The sequence below is a fragment of the Aedes aegypti genome, chromosome 2, assembly GCF_002204515.2.
Source record: "Aedes aegypti strain LVP_AGWG chromosome 2, AaegL5.0 Primary Assembly, whole genome shotgun sequence".
Classification (NCBI taxonomy): domain Eukaryota; kingdom Metazoa; phylum Arthropoda; class Insecta; order Diptera; family Culicidae; genus Aedes; species Aedes aegypti.
Window position 1 is genome coordinate 64,327,482 of NC_035108.1, and position 18,718 is coordinate 64,346,199.

General features: G+C 36.4%; 1 protein-coding gene across 1 annotated transcript in view; it reads right to left on the bottom strand.

Annotated features, from left to right (window-relative positions):
• Positions 1 to 11,291, bottom strand: part of LOC5566341 — a 55,434-nt gene extending 44,143 nt beyond the window's left edge. The window contains exon 1 of the mRNA XM_021841053.1: positions 10,308 to 11,291. The gene's annotated coding sequence lies outside the window, so the exon portion shown is untranslated. The remainder of the gene's footprint in view (positions 1 to 10,307) is intronic.
• Positions 11,292 to 18,718: the final 7,427 nt, after the last annotated feature.

An 18,718-nucleotide genomic window follows, 5' to 3' on the forward strand; every position in this document is an offset into this window, starting at 1 on the left:
ATTTGCATCACTCTAATGAGTACTTCCACAGTTATTGAAAGAGAACTTACTGTCAAAATAGCAATTTTGCGTTGAATATCTATAATAGGTACATTTCCCAAGTTAAATATAACATTCCTTGGATATAATGGAAATTCAAATCTAATTAAGTTATACCTCGATCAAAACAATAAAATTGCAAATTTCAAGTTTGAAATAAAATTTAAGCTCTTTAATTTTTCGAAATTTTGGCCATAAAATTGTCTCTTTTACTCCTAAGTGCTACAGAAGATGCAAAAAACACCTAACCAATACCGTCTTGAAGCAGTCCGGAATGCATTTCCAACTCTGATTGATGACCGAATGTGAGCATGTTAAACCGCATTACCGATTGGCATATTCCAAGTTGGCAAATTATGACTCAAGGCAAATTGTGCAGTTGGGTGGAACCAGTAAAAATAATTTACAACCGGCATTCGCGCATAGGTCAGCTGTCATTCTGTTCTTCGGTTTAAGTCATCGCCGGTGATAGCCGATGGACGAATTCCGCATTATTTTTGGCCCATTTTCCATTATCAGCGGAACTCGGATGGTCATCATGTGGAAGCGGAACGTTTTTGATGATACCCGTTGTCGTCTCGGCGGCGTCACGTCGTCGTTCATGTGTGGCATGTGACCACCGCACATGAAGGCGACGACGGGACTTATAATAGTAGGTATGAGATGCCAACCAAGTTGGAGTCGCTGCGCTATTCAGCGCAATATTGTTTTGACAGAGCTCTGCCTCCGCTCGATTCGTTGCCTTTGTGCGTCATCGGAGTTTGTTTTGCCATCGTAATCAACAATCGGCAAGTGTTTTTACGAGAGTTCTGCCCTGTATTTGTGGGTAAAGTGTACACGAGCGGACACACTTCATGTGGTGATAAAGCTGCTTTTACTATACATAGTGGATCAGCATAATTCTTGTTCATTGGACTATGAAAGAGTTCAGACAACAAGCAAGATTAATAATAGTCGTTGAGCTATTTATGGATCCATACTTCACTGAATGGATTGTTATCATTAGATTCAGGTTGAACGACTACTTCTATACACTTTTCTATTCTGCTCCTCGAGCATTAAAACTGGAAAAAACATTGAAAGGTTTGTCTTATGATTCAAAGAATTTGTAGTGCTATGTTTGATTGAATTTCACCCTTAATATGTGTACGATTTGCTGGTGTACGTCCTGAAGTGTTAAGCAAATATGTTCAAGGTGAAACAGCTTGGAATCCACATTAAAAAATGTATTAAAACCATGAAAGCACAAATCTAGTGAATGAAACTAAGAATGACTGTGCAATTTCTTTTCTAGCTTTGTAGTCCTAACAGAAAATTTAAAATAAGAAGATCGCCTTTCTATGTTCGTTATATCTGCAGATAAGTGCTTTTGAAATCATAAGTACGGGTACAATCCGGTTATTGTGACAGCCATGTTTGATATCCGACATGTTTCATCTTAATGTGATGGTTGACTGAAGTATTGCTGGAAAAAAATCCACAGGAAGTATCTGTCATGGTTGTGCTACTTTTTCCCAAAATTTAATGTGAGTTTCCCGAATGTCGATTCTGCAAACGCCAATCCCCCAATCTTGGTGAATAATGGCTTTTAGGGCAAGATTATAAGTTATGTGAGAAATCATGCTTTTATTCAACAAGGTTAGATAATAATAAGGGCTGTTTTTTCTACAATTTGCTGATTTTATGTTTCTTCCTGATCAGATTTTCAATCAAATGTCCATCAGACAGTGCAGCCCGCTGATCATATGATTCCATCCAGTCTACAAACCGTTTTATAAATTTTCCACCCATCCTCTATCGAACAGTAGAAATTAAAAATCCAGTGCTCTACTAATCGGGCCACGCTTCAATAACACATCAAACAAGCATCGATCGCTCTAGGCAGTCATCGATCACCATCAACTCGATCGTCCGCGTGATCTAGATTAACTCGTTTGTTGTAACCTTTGCCTAGCAATCGGCGCTCTCTCAGGCAATTACTTGCCCGAACAATGCTAGTTTAAGTGCACGATGAGTAACTACTGATTGATCGTTTCACTTTCCGCCGCGTTCATTCATGAACGAAACCATCTTTCAGCGAGAAAGCTTACGCCATACCTAAGCGATGGAGACGCAAAAGATTCCAAATTGCCCAAAACGAACGCCACGCTCACGGTTCAGTTTTCGTTTCAAGGTCAACCGCCTCTCGCCCCTCCAGAACAAGCCGATCAACCCGCGGACGATAGTTGAACTCCTTCAAAATCGCACCACTATCACATGTCGCATATACGGAATACAAATACATAAGTAGGCACGCGCGTCGAAGAGGCCAGACCTGCCTCTGTTCAGCTGTTATCACGGCCACTGCCTTCTAATCGTCTACGCAATTGGATGTCGCACTACGTAGACGTATCATAATTTTTGGAATAAGCGATATTAAGAGTATGCGACATTCCGAATTATTATTAGGGTTAGTGTTCCCTTAGTTGTGGGTGTTCCTATAGTTGCGGTAGTGCCGTTTTCACTGATTTTATTGCATTAGACACAGAACGGACAATGCTAATCGACGTATTAGCTTGTTGATACACGGAATAGTTGAAAAGAGTGTTCAAATTGGTTTAAAACTGATGAAGTATTACTAAAATTGCTAAAACTGTTCTTGCTTGTACCAATAGTTGCGGTAAAGTGTTCCTATAGTGGAGGATCCCATAGGAAACCCATGGATACCGCAACTATAGGAACATAATTTAAAAATTTACCGCAACTAAAGGAACAGTGTACCAATAGTGGAGGTATTATTTTTCACTGACTTGCCATGGATTACTGCGATGAAATCATTTTTCTCATAAAGTCAATGGTCGTTACTTCCTGTTACAACATTAACATGTACAATGATTGCGCTTCTTGAATTAAGGCCCAAGTAAAAATGGTGCAAAAGTTGAAACTGAAAAAGCAGTTTTCTCCTTTTTCGATTTGTCAATCGAAGAAAATAAAAACACATAGCTCTTTTATTTGCCATATATAAAGGCTGTGTGTTTTTATTTTCATCAATTTATTGTTTTACAAGCAGAAAACTGCATTTTCAGTTCTGACTTTTGTGCCATTTTTTCTTGCGCCTTAAGGCGGTTAAATGAAGTTCAATCGTTCTTAGTACCTCAACTTTTGATACATCTATCCTACGTATCTTTATTAACGAGGCTGGTTCATCTCGGAATTTTTCAGATAATTCCGTTATAAATCGTTCGAAGTGAAATACCGCGGAATTCCACGGAATCCCTTGAGGCGAGATCAACAGGGTTGGTAGTGGTCAGACAGCAAAATAATAATGACTTTAGTGATCAAAATGATCAAAATAGTGTCCAAAAAGTGACATCAGAAATTCAAGCATTAGTCATGAAAATGATGAGAAATGGAAACACGTTTTATGTGTTTATTAACCGATCTACACATTGGTTGAATTTAGAGTGTAGACTACTGCAGTAATTTTAAATATTTCTTAACAGTTATCTATCTGGAAAAAAAACTTGAGTGTCATGAGTTGTCAAAAAAAAAATGCTTTAGAGATATCATTTCTTTTTTTTACGAGAATAATACTTGCTTGGTATGGGTAAATAATTTATATTTCTGATTTCAGTCGGAAATAACTCGTTAGTTATCAAATACATGTTTTCCGGAAAACAAACTCATGATAGAATTTTTAGCGAAATTCCTGTTCATGAGGAACTTACTGGCAAAGATTTGATGATCTGAAATTCGTACTCGGCTTTGAATTCCTGCATGAGTTTCTGACAAACTCTTTTAATTTTTGTTGTTGTTGTTCCTAACCGTCTCTGGCATATCTTCTGGAAAAGGTTCGATGAGGTTTAAGATATTTTCTATAGCAGCAGATTACTGCAGGAAGTTCACTGGTAATTTATTCAGCAGGTCTGTTAGCTATTGGTCCTAATTTTCGTAAAATTTATTGAAATATTTCAGCCAGAAAATGCTTTTTCAATTGGAAATATTTACTTAATATTCACCTGAATTCTTTCAGAAAGTAAGCCAGGAGCCGCTATTTTTCTTGCCATTTTGATTTTCAAATCACACTATATTTATCTTTATTATAACAAATGACTATTTCTTGTTGTTTTGAAAAGCTAACTCAGTCATAAATTTCATTATTATTAGATCACTAAAATAGTGACTTTAGAGACCATTTTTCTGAAAAAGAAACTATAGTGACTTTTCGTTAGAAATAGTAACTTTTTAGTTACTAGGTCGAATAAAGTGACCAAGTCACTCAAAAGCCCTTTATTAAGTTTCATTTGGTTCAAATGGAAAATTTCATCGAAAAGTTTTGATGTAATAGACTTGAGTTTTGCGAAATATCGATGTTTGATTGGAAATTGAATTAAAAACCTATGGCCTTATTAAAATAAATTGAATCATTCTCATAGTTTTGCAAATATAGACACTTTACTGGTGGTTGAGAGAAATTTTCTATGAGTTGGTTTATATACCTAGTTCCTTTTTCGTATTTTCTACGCATTTTATTTATGTGTTAGGTCACTGAATACAATTTTGCGTTTGAACTGCGATAAGCAACACACGAAGGAATCTATGACAAAAGGTCGAAAGACCAATGTTCGAAAGACAGATGTTCAAATAACAAAAAGTTGAAAGCATAAAATGTAAACCCCTTGGGGTACGCTGGGAACACTCCCAGCTGAAAAGCCCCAAGTATTTTAGCTTGTCCTGGGAACCTCTAGAGGCTCCTTAAAAACCACTGAAACTTCCTGAGGAATCAAATAGATGGTTTTATGGGTTTAAGGACAAAAAGGTTGATAGACAAAACTCAAAAGGACGAAAGGTCGAAAGAAAAAACGTTGAAAGGTAGGAAAAATTTCAAATCAAGCAAATCGTTTTCGTCATTTTACTGCCCCACTCGCAAAACAGTCCCATATTACATATTTTTATTTATTTCCTATAAAAGTGAGACTGTTAAGCAAGTATGGGCAGTTTATCTTTTCGACGTTTAGTCTTTCGACCTTTTGTCCTTTCGATGTTTTGTCTGTCAACGTTTTGTTCATAAACCTTTGAAAAGCTAACCCAGCCATAAATTTCATTATTATTAGATCACTAAAATAGTGACTTTAGAGACCATTTTTCTGAAAAAGAAACTATAGTAACTTTTCGTTAGAAATAGTTACTTTTTAGTTACTAGGTCGAATAAAGTGACCTACCGGGGGATTTCTTAAACCATGAAACTATTTATTATATTCCCGAAAGTTTTAAGTGGTATCCAAGGGGTTTTTAGAGGTTCCCATGAAAACCTGCAATGTTTGGAAAATTTCTTGGATTTTTTCTGAGCCTTTCCAGCGTACCCCAAGCATTTTGTCAGAGGCCCCTAAAATGTTTATTGAAAGCATCCCATAAATTCCTGGAGGCGCCCTGCAAGACATTCCTCCATTAAATGAATTCCTGCAGCAATTCCCGCTTCAGCCTTAACAATTCCTAAAGGAAACCCTGTCGCAATTTTTGAAGGCATAGTTGAAAAAATCCAAGTGAAATCCTTGAATAAAATTCTTGCCGAAGCTTGTTTTGTGCGACTTGCTACAGGAATCTCACAAATAACTTATTTAAGAATTCCTCCATAAATATTTCGACAAATCCTAAAGGAATCGCTGAAAGAAACCCTGTGAGTTCTTGAAAGAATTTCTGGAGGAATCACAAGAAGATTCTTTCTGGAATTATAAGAAGATTTTGCTGGAAGAAGAATTCATGGAAGTATTCTACAGTCCTGTCGTCCTGCTTAGTCGACGACTAAGAGGCTTTTCTTAGGGTTCCGGGTCATTTGGCCGAACGCCATTTGGCGGAAAGGGTTATTTGGCCGAATGCCGTTTGGCCCAAAATTAAAACAATAGGGAGCTACCCGGCCTATAATAGCATAACAGTCCCGTGTTCTATGAGATTTCTTATATACATGGGACTATAATGCGAATATGGGCAGTACAGTTAGTATGCAATTGAAATGAATTTACAAGTTGAATTTCGAAGAACAGCTTAATTTGAAGAAGAATAAATAATCATAATGAGCTCTTCAGTTCAAGAAACAGTCAGAGCTAAAGAAGAACATTCTAAATGTAAGTAACTACAGTCAACTCTCCATAACTCGATATCCAAGGGACCATCGAGTTATAGAAAACGAAACCAGTGCAAATGCAATCCAAGGGACCATAGAGTTAGCCATGAAAACCAATTTTTACTACAGTTCTCTAACTCGATATCGAGATACGGAATATCGAGTAAGGGAGAGTTAACTGTATTGACTACTAGCGGCAACAGCTGCCAATAGAGGGTTTTCTCATTGCGTTCGTAATCAACTTTTGACAGTGACTGAAACGTACTTCTGCAGGATCGGTTCCCGAGCAGAAGAAAATAACTACTGAATACCAAATTGAGGTATTTCATACCTGATAATTTCCAATACTTACAACCTGAATGAGGTATGAATGAGCCCTGCATAAGAGGTAAAATACCTCAAACAATACCTTCTGCATATTCGACAAATATCAAGCAGATAATCAGATCAGGTATTGTAATATCTTAATAATACTTGATGGATTATCATATAAGAGTTTTTTTTTATAATAGCTCAATACCTCCAGCAGTCCTCAATAGCTATCGAATACCAAAATGAAGTATTTTTAATTGTTTTAAACATTTTTTTTTCAAATACCATTTGAATACCAAAATAAGGTATTGATAACTGAACAATATGAATGTGGTATGATATCAAAATATGGTATGCATAAGTTATTGCTAGTTATTCTTTCTTCCTCGGGAACCCAGAAACGAATCAATCATCAGCTTAGAGTCTTGAAACGCAGTGAAGTTCACAACTTTGTCCTGAATTAACAATCCGATTTTTTCATTCTCAACAAACATGGCGTCCCATCCTATCACAGAAATTGTGCCATTCTTCTGAATCCTACACATCAGTGTTGTAGCAATTGGATTTTCTAAAGTATCGTAACACCTGAAATTTTTATGATTGTCAAAAATAGCCAGAGACTTAGAGAATAAAAAAAGGATATGGGTGTTCAAAATAAAAATTAGAAAAGTACAAGGAACTACTCCATGATTTTGTATGGAAAATCTAGCAAAGAACTTACCGAGAAGTTTATAGGGATTTCTCCAAGTATTCATTTCAGATGACACCTTCTGAAATTCTTATACATTTTTTTTTTTTTTTGAAAAATGGCACCTTAAAAGTATAAAATATCTCGACAAACTGCTTCTTGGATTCCACAAGTTGCTCAAGGGATATTCGAAAAAAATAATTCTATAATAATCTTTGTAATAATTTTTACTTCAATTAAAATGAATCCTAGAAGGTACGTCATGAAAAACTTTTGTACGAATTGGTAAAAGAATTTATAGATTTTTTCTCAGAGATATTTCTCAAATAACTTTTGATAATATTCTTGTTTGAATTTCATCAAAAATCTATATAAAACTCGTCCGTCGTCGTCGGAAGAGATTAATGGAACAATCTTTGATGAAAATTATGAAAAATCTCCCTGAATCAATCCTTACGGAAATTCCGAGTGTAATGCCTAAGAATTCAGAAGGAAATATTTGAAGGCATATCTGAAACAAATGTTAGTATAGAAATCATGATCCTATGCATTGTGGCTTTACGCAATTCGTTTGATAGAATACATTGAGGAGCAATTACCCGGAGGGATTCCATAGACGTTTTCATAGGGGATTTTATGTTGCGAATGAGGGAATTTTTTTTAAATGCCTGGGGAAATTCTGGAGTTATTTCTGGAAGAAAAGGACTCTATCTTAAGGAATTAGTATTTTAACGGTTTTCGGCTCTTTCAGTCTAGATAAGCAGCTAAAACGCCTTTTTCATCTACTTTCCTACGTTTCGGTGTATATTTCACCTTCTTCTGGGATTTAGAGGTTGCGTTTTGTTGTTGTGTATGTGTGTGTCTTGTCCGACATGCTGTATACAGATTTTGATGATGGCGTCCCACTACGGCTAATTATTATTCAACAAACTATGTGAAATCTTTATACAGTAATGACCCGATTTTGTCCACCTCTGATTTTATCTACCCCCGATTTTAGCACCCTTTTTGACCTTATTTTGTCAACCTAAGCATTATATTATTTTAATCAGATTTATATTGGAAATGAGTACGAACGTAATAAACAAAGTCAGTTATGACCTTGGCCTCGTCTATACGATCATTTAAATAGTGAGATTTCCTTAGTATCGTATTAGTCGTCACGGAACGGTATCATGTTAACATGTTCATGGTGTACAATATGTATGTTATTTCGACGACAATTCGATACCTTATTTAGATAAAACTTTGCGACTAAGTATAGACAATAAACCACTCTGCTGTTAGGCATGAAATGCGTCTTGATCTTCAAGCTTCAGTTTAATTGATGCAAATGCAAATGTGTAGTGACCAAATAAAAATATCCTAATGAGATTCATTGGAGAAATCAAATAATCCTTATTTGATAGTCTGTGATGATTGTGATAAGATATAAACACTTTTAGAACGTATAATTGGAGTAATTCATTCTTATATTTAATGATGATCAATGAAACCGAAAAAAAGAACAATTAATTAAAAGAGGAGGATTTATGCGATGTTTTCCAGCACTATTTCCCATTCCATTTTCTTAGCGATTTCCCTAAAATGACGAAATAAAATAACGTCATCGAACAGAAGATTCAATAAATCTTTCAATAAAGCCCAGTTCACGATTTGGTCCAACATTTGTACTTCGTCGATGTCGCTGATTTTCCCGTTGAACCACGTGGCTCGTGAGAGGTGGAAGTTGTTGAGCCTCTCATAGACGTTATTGGAAAGTAGAACATCCAGCTGATACCAGATCCTTTATGGGAATCAGCATATATTATAACGTGACTTTTATGAAAATTTTCATTTAGTCTAAAAATTCTTACGCCAGTTTATGGTTATGATAAAAAATTCCGAGTTCACCAGGATAGTATTCTGATTCAATGAGATGATAATTTATGTTTCTCTCAATTATCACTATAATATGTTGCTCATAAAATGATTATCTTCGTGACACAGGTACGACGAAAAAATTTAGAACCATGTATTTAATGAAGTTACACAAAATTATACCTGGTGTGTAATTTTAAAATATTATATAAAACGGCTCTTGGGATGATTTATTCTTTTTAAGAATGTTACACATAAAGAAGCTTCATAATCTCAAACATCCTTATGTGTCGAGCAATTAAAAAAAACAGCAGGAGGTGTAGAAAAAAGCTCAACATGTTTTTTTTCAGGATGTGTTAAAATTACACACATGGTGTTGGTCCAGAAAATCCCAATTTTGTGCATTGAAATCAAGAACTTTTCATGGCTTTGAAGCACAAGTTCATTGGAGTGCAAGCGAAAGTATTCTTATAAACTTGTATTTTGAAGCCACGAAGCTTGACCAGGAACATGCGATCGTGCCATTTCGCAGAGCAATATCTATGGTGCCAACGTGACTCATTTTCATGATCTCTGATACTGTAGAAATTTTGTGATTGATCGATGAAAACCGCATTGAAATCAGATAACACTCGGCTGAATGCCATGGTTTTGAAATAAAAAAAACAGTGCGTTTTGAAAGCTGGAAGTGTAAGTTTAACTATTCAAGTTACAAAGAAAATTTAGGTAAATTAAAAAAAAACACTACAAACATTAACAAAACCATGAAACGAATTCCACAAGTTAAAATAGAAATTAAACATAGTCGAACATTGTTTATCCCGATTTTAGCTCTTTCCCGATTTTGTCAACCCTAAATGCAGCATGGGGCTGACAAAATCGGGACATTACTGTATCCCATTAGAGCAACTGGCTAGGCTGAAATTATTGGACAATAGAAACCTTCATGCTTTATCTAATCTGAAATTTACCAAGGCGTTAAATAGACCCGTAGCTCAGCTAGTTATGAACTAAATTCTCGAACAAACTTTTGAGGTGGCTTGCCCTTCTATGGTGGGAATGCCATCAGGACTTGCGCCCTTAGATATCGATTGAGTCCGACTGTTTGTAAGCCGTCATGATGTGGACAATCTCCTTCTTAGCAAGTGGTGCGGAATCCAGCACTCAAAAATTGGTTTCGTTTGAAAAAAAAAAATACGATATTTTCGTTTCGTTTCGTATCGACATAATAAAAAATCCCATCACATCACCTTAAGTGATATCTACCGTTGTCGTCATCACCCTCACGCACCGAGTTCCAAAAGTTACCTTTTTCTCGCGCTATCCGATAATCCCTCGACGCTGAGCAACAGAACTGCTCAGTTGATATCCGTGCGTTGGCGACGCAATTGACTGAGTTATCTCAAGCCCCTTCGCTTGAGTAGGTACACACCTCCAAATTGGCGGCTCAGGTCGCTCACAGAAACGCAAGAAGCTATTCGTCTTACACAATTTGGAAATCGCTGTTAGTTCACACTGCTGCTGATTGACTGTTTGGCCTCTAAAAATCCACTGACCGCTGCATGCATCGGGTCGTCGCTGCGTAGATTTCTGTTTTTTTTTCTTTTCCAACTCTCACATAAAACCGATCATTACAGCACATGCATCACTGCAGCATAGCAGCTGATTGCGTGGATTGCAGGTTAACTGGAGCCAACACGACACACAATTTCTTCGCAAAAACGAGCACTCGAAGGCACACAAAGACACAATAACTGCACTTCGGTCGTCGTCGTCGTCGATGCACTTCTTCTTCGTTTCTCTTCTACGGTCCCGTCGGCGGGACAAAACTGTGCAATCCGGACACTACTTAGCACTAGCCAATGCAATACTCCCACATTGATTGCTGCAGGTTCATTCATCAACTGCGTAGACGACCTACCTAATTAGCATATCACGACACACTCGACCCGTTTTTGTCGTCGTCGAACAGGTCACACAATACGGTAGCGATACTTGGCGACTTACTGACCTCCAAGAACTGACGACGGACGGGACGGATCTACAGGTAGGTGTGCACAACCCTTAATAATCCAGAACTGGTCCGCTGGACGGTAGAAACGAAATTCGCGGGCAAAACTTTCCTTGTTCGGGGAGCGAAATCTGGTTTTCTCACACGCTCTACTCGGGGCATATGGTTGCGTTGCGAACTCGGGGGGATGAATGGAACTGAACGTCTAAGCCGATCGCTGGCGTGATACCAACTGGTGGTGGATGCGATGACTACGGTAGCGATTGGGGCTCCTCGACTATCATCACATGCTTCGTGGTAGGTGTGTTGTTTACTTTTTGCGCCGTGTGGCGAATTTTTTTGTCCAGCTACAACACACAGCTCAGCAGTTATTGCATGTTGAGTAGCATATCACGCTACACCCGTTGGTAGTCGTGATTTTGCTGTTGTCGCTTTGTTTATTTGGTATTGGACACTACCAACAGCCTCGGTTTGCAAATTTCGTGCGCATGTGTTGGAAGCGGGTGAGGGTGGCTCCTGTGAAAGCAGAATCAAATAAGATATGATTGAAATTCCAATAGCATTTAAAAAATCATATATGAACTATATTGGAATCTTACTACATTCATCCCAGGTGAAACACATTTCCCAAGAAAAACAATCAGAAATTACTTGTGATTCAAAATTCGTTGAACGAAAGTCAATCAGAACAGTTCATCGACCGGGCCACGTGGCTATATTGCAAAACAGGTACAAACGTGACGGAATTTCACTATGGAATTAAACATAAGCTGGTATTGGTTGCAAAGTTTTTGGAGAAATTCCATGCGAATGGAATAAAACAAGCTGCATTATAGGTAATCAAGACACAACAAAGAACAAACACCAATTCTAAGAATTGTGGGTAAAAATGTACTTCCTTAAAAACATTTACAATCAATTTAACGGTTAACAGTCAACTCTCCATAACTCTATATTGAAGGGACCATCGAGTTAGGGAGGTTTTTATGTATATTACGGACCATTAAGGCCGCAGTGAAGTATAATTTGTCAAAGAGTATATAAAATAAATCTCTTTATTTTCGATTGGTGGGTAAAGATTTCGTTTCCGCAACTTGAATAAATTCAAATAAATCAAATTCCATTTTGACTCATATTACGAACACTTGATACACGGGTAAAAATGCGGCACTCTAAAACAGGAGAAAGAGTCATGATTTCGGGAGGAAAGTGTGTTTTCATGTTATGAGAATACACCATGACCAAAAGTCATGGAATCATGAAGCATTTTACCGTAACGCTTCATTTTCATTTTTACCGTACGTTACGTTTTCAATTTTTAGCGAAGAAAAATGGCAATTAAAATTCTCAAATCATGAAGCATGCATGCTGGAACCATGAATAAAATTCATGGAAACATAAGCACTATTCATGGATTTAGTCATCTGTCATTTATGATTCCTATTTTTGATACGAAAAGTGGAAATTTCGGTCATGAAATCATGAAGCAGGATCTAATATCATGAACACAGGTCATGAAAACATAAGCACTTTTCATGTATTCAGATGCCTGTCATTTATGATTCCAATTTTGGTGCTGAAAAGTGGCAAGTTGAGTCATGAAATCATGAAGCAGGATCCCTGAATCATGAACTCAGTTCATGAAAACGAAACATTATACAGTGGCCCAATTTCATATTCGTACAGGATACTGTTTTCACAGCAAGTTAGTAAAAAACTATTAAATGATGTAATGAGTTTAAAACACTTTATCCACATTGAAGGTAATAGGTGTCATCTATTGTTTGGCAATCACAAAATGTTTCCGTTTACATTCATCTTTGGATTAATGGAAAAGTATTGAATTTATGTCTAAAATTCACCCAATTTCATATTCGTACACCTACCAAAATTCAAACGTACAAACTTCAAAACTAAAATTAAAAGCTACATTTGATTGCTGAAGTGATTTATTATGATGTTCCGATGAGTGAAGTACAGTTGGACAATTTATTAGCGGACATATATAAAATTTAGGTAAAATTATGAGAAATTTCGGTTCTCCAATTATTTTTGCAATAAAATCCAATAATTCGAACAATAATGTTCATTATTGTCGTTGGATCCAAACTATTAATTATTACATGTAATTTGCAATTGGATAACATGGACAAATTGATGTGAAGATTTGCGAAAAAGTTACACGTCTTCTCAGTGAGAATCGAACTCACTACTCCCCGATCTCTAGTTGGGGCGCGTTACCACTACGCCATGAGAGGACTCATGAGCGCAGAAGTTAACCTGAATTCGATTTCAGCTCAATAATCACGTGGTCCTTTTTCGCAAAGTGCACCTCTTTCGGAAGAATTAGATGCCCATCCAAACACAACGCTTTCTATATATATCCAATGCCTAGCCCGAGAGCGCATTGTTTTTTAGGTATAGGAATAGCACACTACACTAGCCAGCAACTGCGCTGGCTGAGGTTTCTATTGTGTGGGCTTCCAATGGAACTCGGCCGGTTGGCCGTAAACCACGATTCATAATTAAAAACAAGTATTAATTATATTCGTGAGCTCTGATAGAAATTTAGTTGAAATGTATACAGCTTACAGGAATCATAAACAGCTTTTTCCCTTTTGAGTTCTAAAAATGTTGTCGCATAACTTCAAAACTGATATTTTAAATCAATGTACACCAAATTTTCATTCTAAACAACAGGTAAAGGTCAATTTTGAACTTGTCTGTAAAAAGAATTTGAACTACGAACTTCGTTTTACAATAAAGTACCCTACGCTGTACAAACCTCCACATAATTGATGTTATCGCAATATTCAATTATCTTTGAATGAATATTCATATTATATTTTGAATACCCAAGTAACCAACAAGCACTTAAACTAGCATCCATTCAGCACTATAGGTGTCCTTACAGCAACGCATTAAATCCTTATTAAACATATAGCTGCCATTAGTGCTTTGTCAATGCAGGTTTTGGCGAAATAACGTGCTGTTTTAATGCTACACCTTCAGGAACGTTGCACTCGATTGTCAAAAAAGTGTAACGCCTCCGAGAAGGAAGAACCAAAACAAAAATATTTTTCATCTCCTCACACTTCTTACCGTTGCTGACGCCGATACTTCTGAACTGTATTTTTTTGGCTACTCTGTCTTTAATTGCGATTCGAAACCATGACCCGTTGAGATATCGACATCCGATGGCAATGTATCACGCTGCAGGAGCTGCTGTATAGGATTTTATGCTGCGCAATAATATTATGGCCTACTTAAGGTACGTTTTATTTACATGAAATAATTTTGGTTGTGTACCTATGCGCAAACTATTTCGAGAGGGATTCGCGATAAGGGCCTATCTGACAAATCAATAACAATGAGAAAATAACCAATGAAATTTTTATGTGCAATTTTTAATCCCAATTGGAGAAAATATACTCCAACTTTAACTATTTCACTTTAATACACATTTCATAAACCTAGTTCCAAAATCCCCATCAATACCACACACATCTCCTTCAATTTTCCTAGCTATTTCGTAATAAAAAAAATATTATAAAGTTTCGCCTTAAACGCACTCAAGAATGCCAGTATCGCCCAATGTTATGAGCCTGTAATCGATATTATTTTCAGTGTCGCCTATTACTTTTACGCCGTGTTTTCATCAAGGGAGGTACTGGCGGCTCTTTATTGCTACCCCAACATGTCGCTGGTTCTAAAATGTAAACAAACATACAAAATAACGACCACTCAATGGTGGAGGCGTAATCAATTTTCTCGAAAACATCTATTTTGGGAATTTGGTGGAATTTTCTGATTAAATTGTCAACAGCGCACTGCAGTAGCACGTAGTGAATAACTGCTTGCAAACAATTTCTTTCAAGCGCATTGGTTACCTGTAATTCAGCAAATGATGATTTTTACTTTTCCTCGTTAAGCCTTAAAACTGGTTCTGGACTTAGGTTGGCGGTTTTTCAATTTTACTCCCAGTTGACAGCCGCCCTCCACCCTTGGTTTTCATTCTGGTTTCAATTAAGCCCGCCATGTACGCCTTGTTTATGTTTTGTTTGCAGTGTCGCCGTTTACTCTCGCCGTGTTTTGATTTCGATTTCAGATGCGCCCATCACTTTGATAAACAAAAACACAGGCGTAATCAATACAGTGTGTGGTTTTGTATGAGGTGAAGTTTCGTCTTCTACAAATTTGCGTTTTTTGAATAGTTAAATTGTCGAAAGGGGAAAAGTTCAAGTGCAGTGAATAGACAATCGAGCTACAATTTCACCGCTATAGTTACCTAAATTGTGTACATTTTGTCAGTTTCGCCTAGTTCGCGAATCTTTCTAGATTTATGTCTCAATTTCCTTATACACCCTTGAGTCATTTTAAATCGAAACTAAATGGTAATTTATCATATCGGGTGTTGAATAATTTTGTTTCCCCGTAGCTGTAACATCGGTTTATTGCATATTTTTATCTTTGTGATATCTGTTATCCTATACCTCTTCCTATTGCAATTAAAGAATGGCTAATTGTGCTGGCGTATTTCGTCATGACGGTCATCTTTCTCCTTCACTCGATAGCATCGGTTCAATAAATTGTCAAAGCAGCCCACACAAACGAAGAAGGCTAAGTAATGCCGTAAGAGAGGGGGAGAGACAAAGGATGTTGTCTTTTCAATAACATATCATCTGTACTCCTCTTTCATGACATTAACACAGCAGTAGAGAAGCATTTTGATTGCTCTGTTTCGAAAACATCCCGTGCATTTTTAGTGCTTATTAATAACCGAGAGGTTTTAAAAAGCACTGCTTCTGTCCATTAAAGGCAGCTAAGCAATCCAACTTCTTTATTAGGGCAAGCAGCAGTAAAAATGCTAAAAGCAGTCTACTGCGCGGCTTATTTTAATGCTTATTGGTTACCTGGGTATTTGCACCCTATTTTGCAATTTATTGATTTTATAAGAAAAATACAAAAAAACTTGAATTAGCAGATAGCATTGATATACTTTTTATTAGAATATATCCTTCTGTTTTCATCATTTTAAAAAGCGTTTGTGTTGCGGTGATGGCAATAATATTTATTCTATAAATCTCTGTAATCATGTTTGGTAGTGAAATGAAAATTAAAAATAATAATTATGCAATGATTTGATGGGATCATTAACTATGGATTTTGTATATCCATTTAGGAGCCAAACTGAGAAAAATTGACAAAAATTTTTGGTTTTGGATTTATTATAAATTTCCAAAAGTATAAGTTGTCGATGTCTACTCCTAGCTACTCTAAAACTGATTATAATTTTTTGAAACTTGTGCAATATTCGCAGTAACCATTCTTAAGGACGTGATGTTAGAAAAAATTAGGTCGAACAATAGACTTACCGAATTTTTTAGCAAAAAAATGGGAAAAGTCGAATTTTTCCTCAATTTACCTAAATTTCAAATATGTCCGCTTATACATTTTCCAAATGTACTCTACTACATCTAAATAACACAACGAAAAACTTAAGCAATCATCTAGTCCATTAAAAATTAGTTTCGAGTCTTTTTTGTTAGGTGTACGAATATGGAATTGAGTCAATTATAGACACAAACTCAATACTTTTCCATTATTCTAAAGATTTTAGCAAATGAATATAGTTTGTCATTGCCAAACAATAAATGACACCTATGACCTTCGTTATTGATAAAGTATATCGAAGTCCATGCACCATTTAATAGTTTTATACCAACTTGATATAGAAACAGTGCCCCGTACGAAAATGAAATTGAGTCACTGTACGTCAATTTAGAACTCAGTTTATGTTTGCCATTGGTAAACAAATAAGGCCGGAGCAAATCTTAAAATCTTCTTTTGTCACCTTCCACCAAATTGTGTCAAGGGGGGGGGACAAAAAATAATAAAATGGAAATTCAGGAAAAGTCATCATTTTTCAATTCATATATCCGTCAAATCAAAATGTTTGAATAATAAACACGACATTTTTTTATTCTTAACATCGATCGCATAACATTTTTCATAAAACGGCTTTCAAATTGTACTCTAGCTATTAACAATTTTAAGAAGACTGCGAAAATGTTGCACTTATATGCAACTTGAAATCATATTTAGATTATTTCAATTTAATCCAACATGTATGTAATATTCCTGGTCTTTGCGTTATGGAAATTTCCTTGACTTTCCTGGGCGTTAAAGGTCATCGTACCTGCCACATGATATTCGAATGCGAAAATGGCAACTTTGGCACTGAAAGCTCTCAGTTAATAACTGTGGAAGTGCTCCATAAGAACACTAAGCTGAGAAGCAGGCTCTGTTCCAGTGGGGACGTAATGCCAAGAAGAAGAAGAATCCATGTAAATCATAAAAAAAATCTATTTTCATAAGCCACACTGTTACAGTAAAACAAACAAATTGAGGACTTGTAATCGAATAACACATGTTATCTCATGTAAAACAGTAAAGACGAAAAACCAAACTAGCAAAAAACACGGAAAATAATGAAAATCAACACTGAAAATAAGATAATTTATTTATTTTCCCCTTCTGACTTTTCGAAAATTTTGAAGGGGGAGGGAGACACAAGTAAAATTTCAAATTTGTTCCGGCCTAATATTAAGATTAAAATTGTTACTGCTTTTGTGCCGATAGTTTCGTAATAAACCGTGAAAACATTCCACAAATGTCAACCTAACTAGTGTGACATCTTTAGCAGGAACGCGAACATTCGGTGGTTAGGTTTGTTTGTACGGAAAATGTTGTTTCGAGCATCAATTGAATTGGTAAATGGTCCCTGGGCTGGTGGATTGCATGAGTCATGGAACACTCCTTAACAACTCTGCGGATGTCGAAAGTAGAACGGGATCATCCGGCTGCCGAAGGCCTTTTGTGACCTGCTCTGTTCTAGGACGTGAGGTATGCATCACTTCCGAACAGTTAAAATCGCCGACGAGCTTGTCAATCACAATCTTCGCTCAAAGTCAAACATTGCCCGATTCTGCAAAGTCAGGACTAAGTAAGTACATTGATTGTGTCGTGAAACAATGTGGGAACTCACGAGAATTTCACCAAGAATGTCATCGATATGATGACAAGGTTCCGAAGAATTTAAACTTTTTCAAAACAAAACTTTGTTTATAATTTCACTAGAAAAGATCACCGATCGCCATGAGACACGTTGACTAAGGTGCAGAAAGTGACAGTTAGATTTGTGTAACACCCTGTGCATAAGAATTCTTGCATAATAGTCAGACGATTTCATGACTTTTAGTCATGATACCATGAAACATAAAGTTTTTTCCGTGTACATAGATAGATGATTGATGCACACACATAGATGAGATCTTTCAGAAATATTTTAAGTTAATATTGAGCAGTTCATGCAGTTAAAGGCAATTATGGAATTTCAGTTTTATCATAAGGAACTCCTGGTTAAATTCTAAAAACAAGTCCTTTGTAATTCCTTAGAAGAATTTAAGAATAAATTTCCGACGAATTCTTTAATATGATGCATAAGACAATTCATAAAGATGTTACTAGAAAATCTCTTTCAAAAGCAGAACAATCCGTGGGAGAGTTTCCAAGGAAATGTTTCTGAGCGAGTACCTGTTGAGATCACGATGGTATTCTAGGAGAATTTTCGGGGGGATTTGAGGAACTTGATCAGTTTTTGGAGGAATCTCGAAACCAATTCTTCAAGAATTTCTTGGAGAACTCA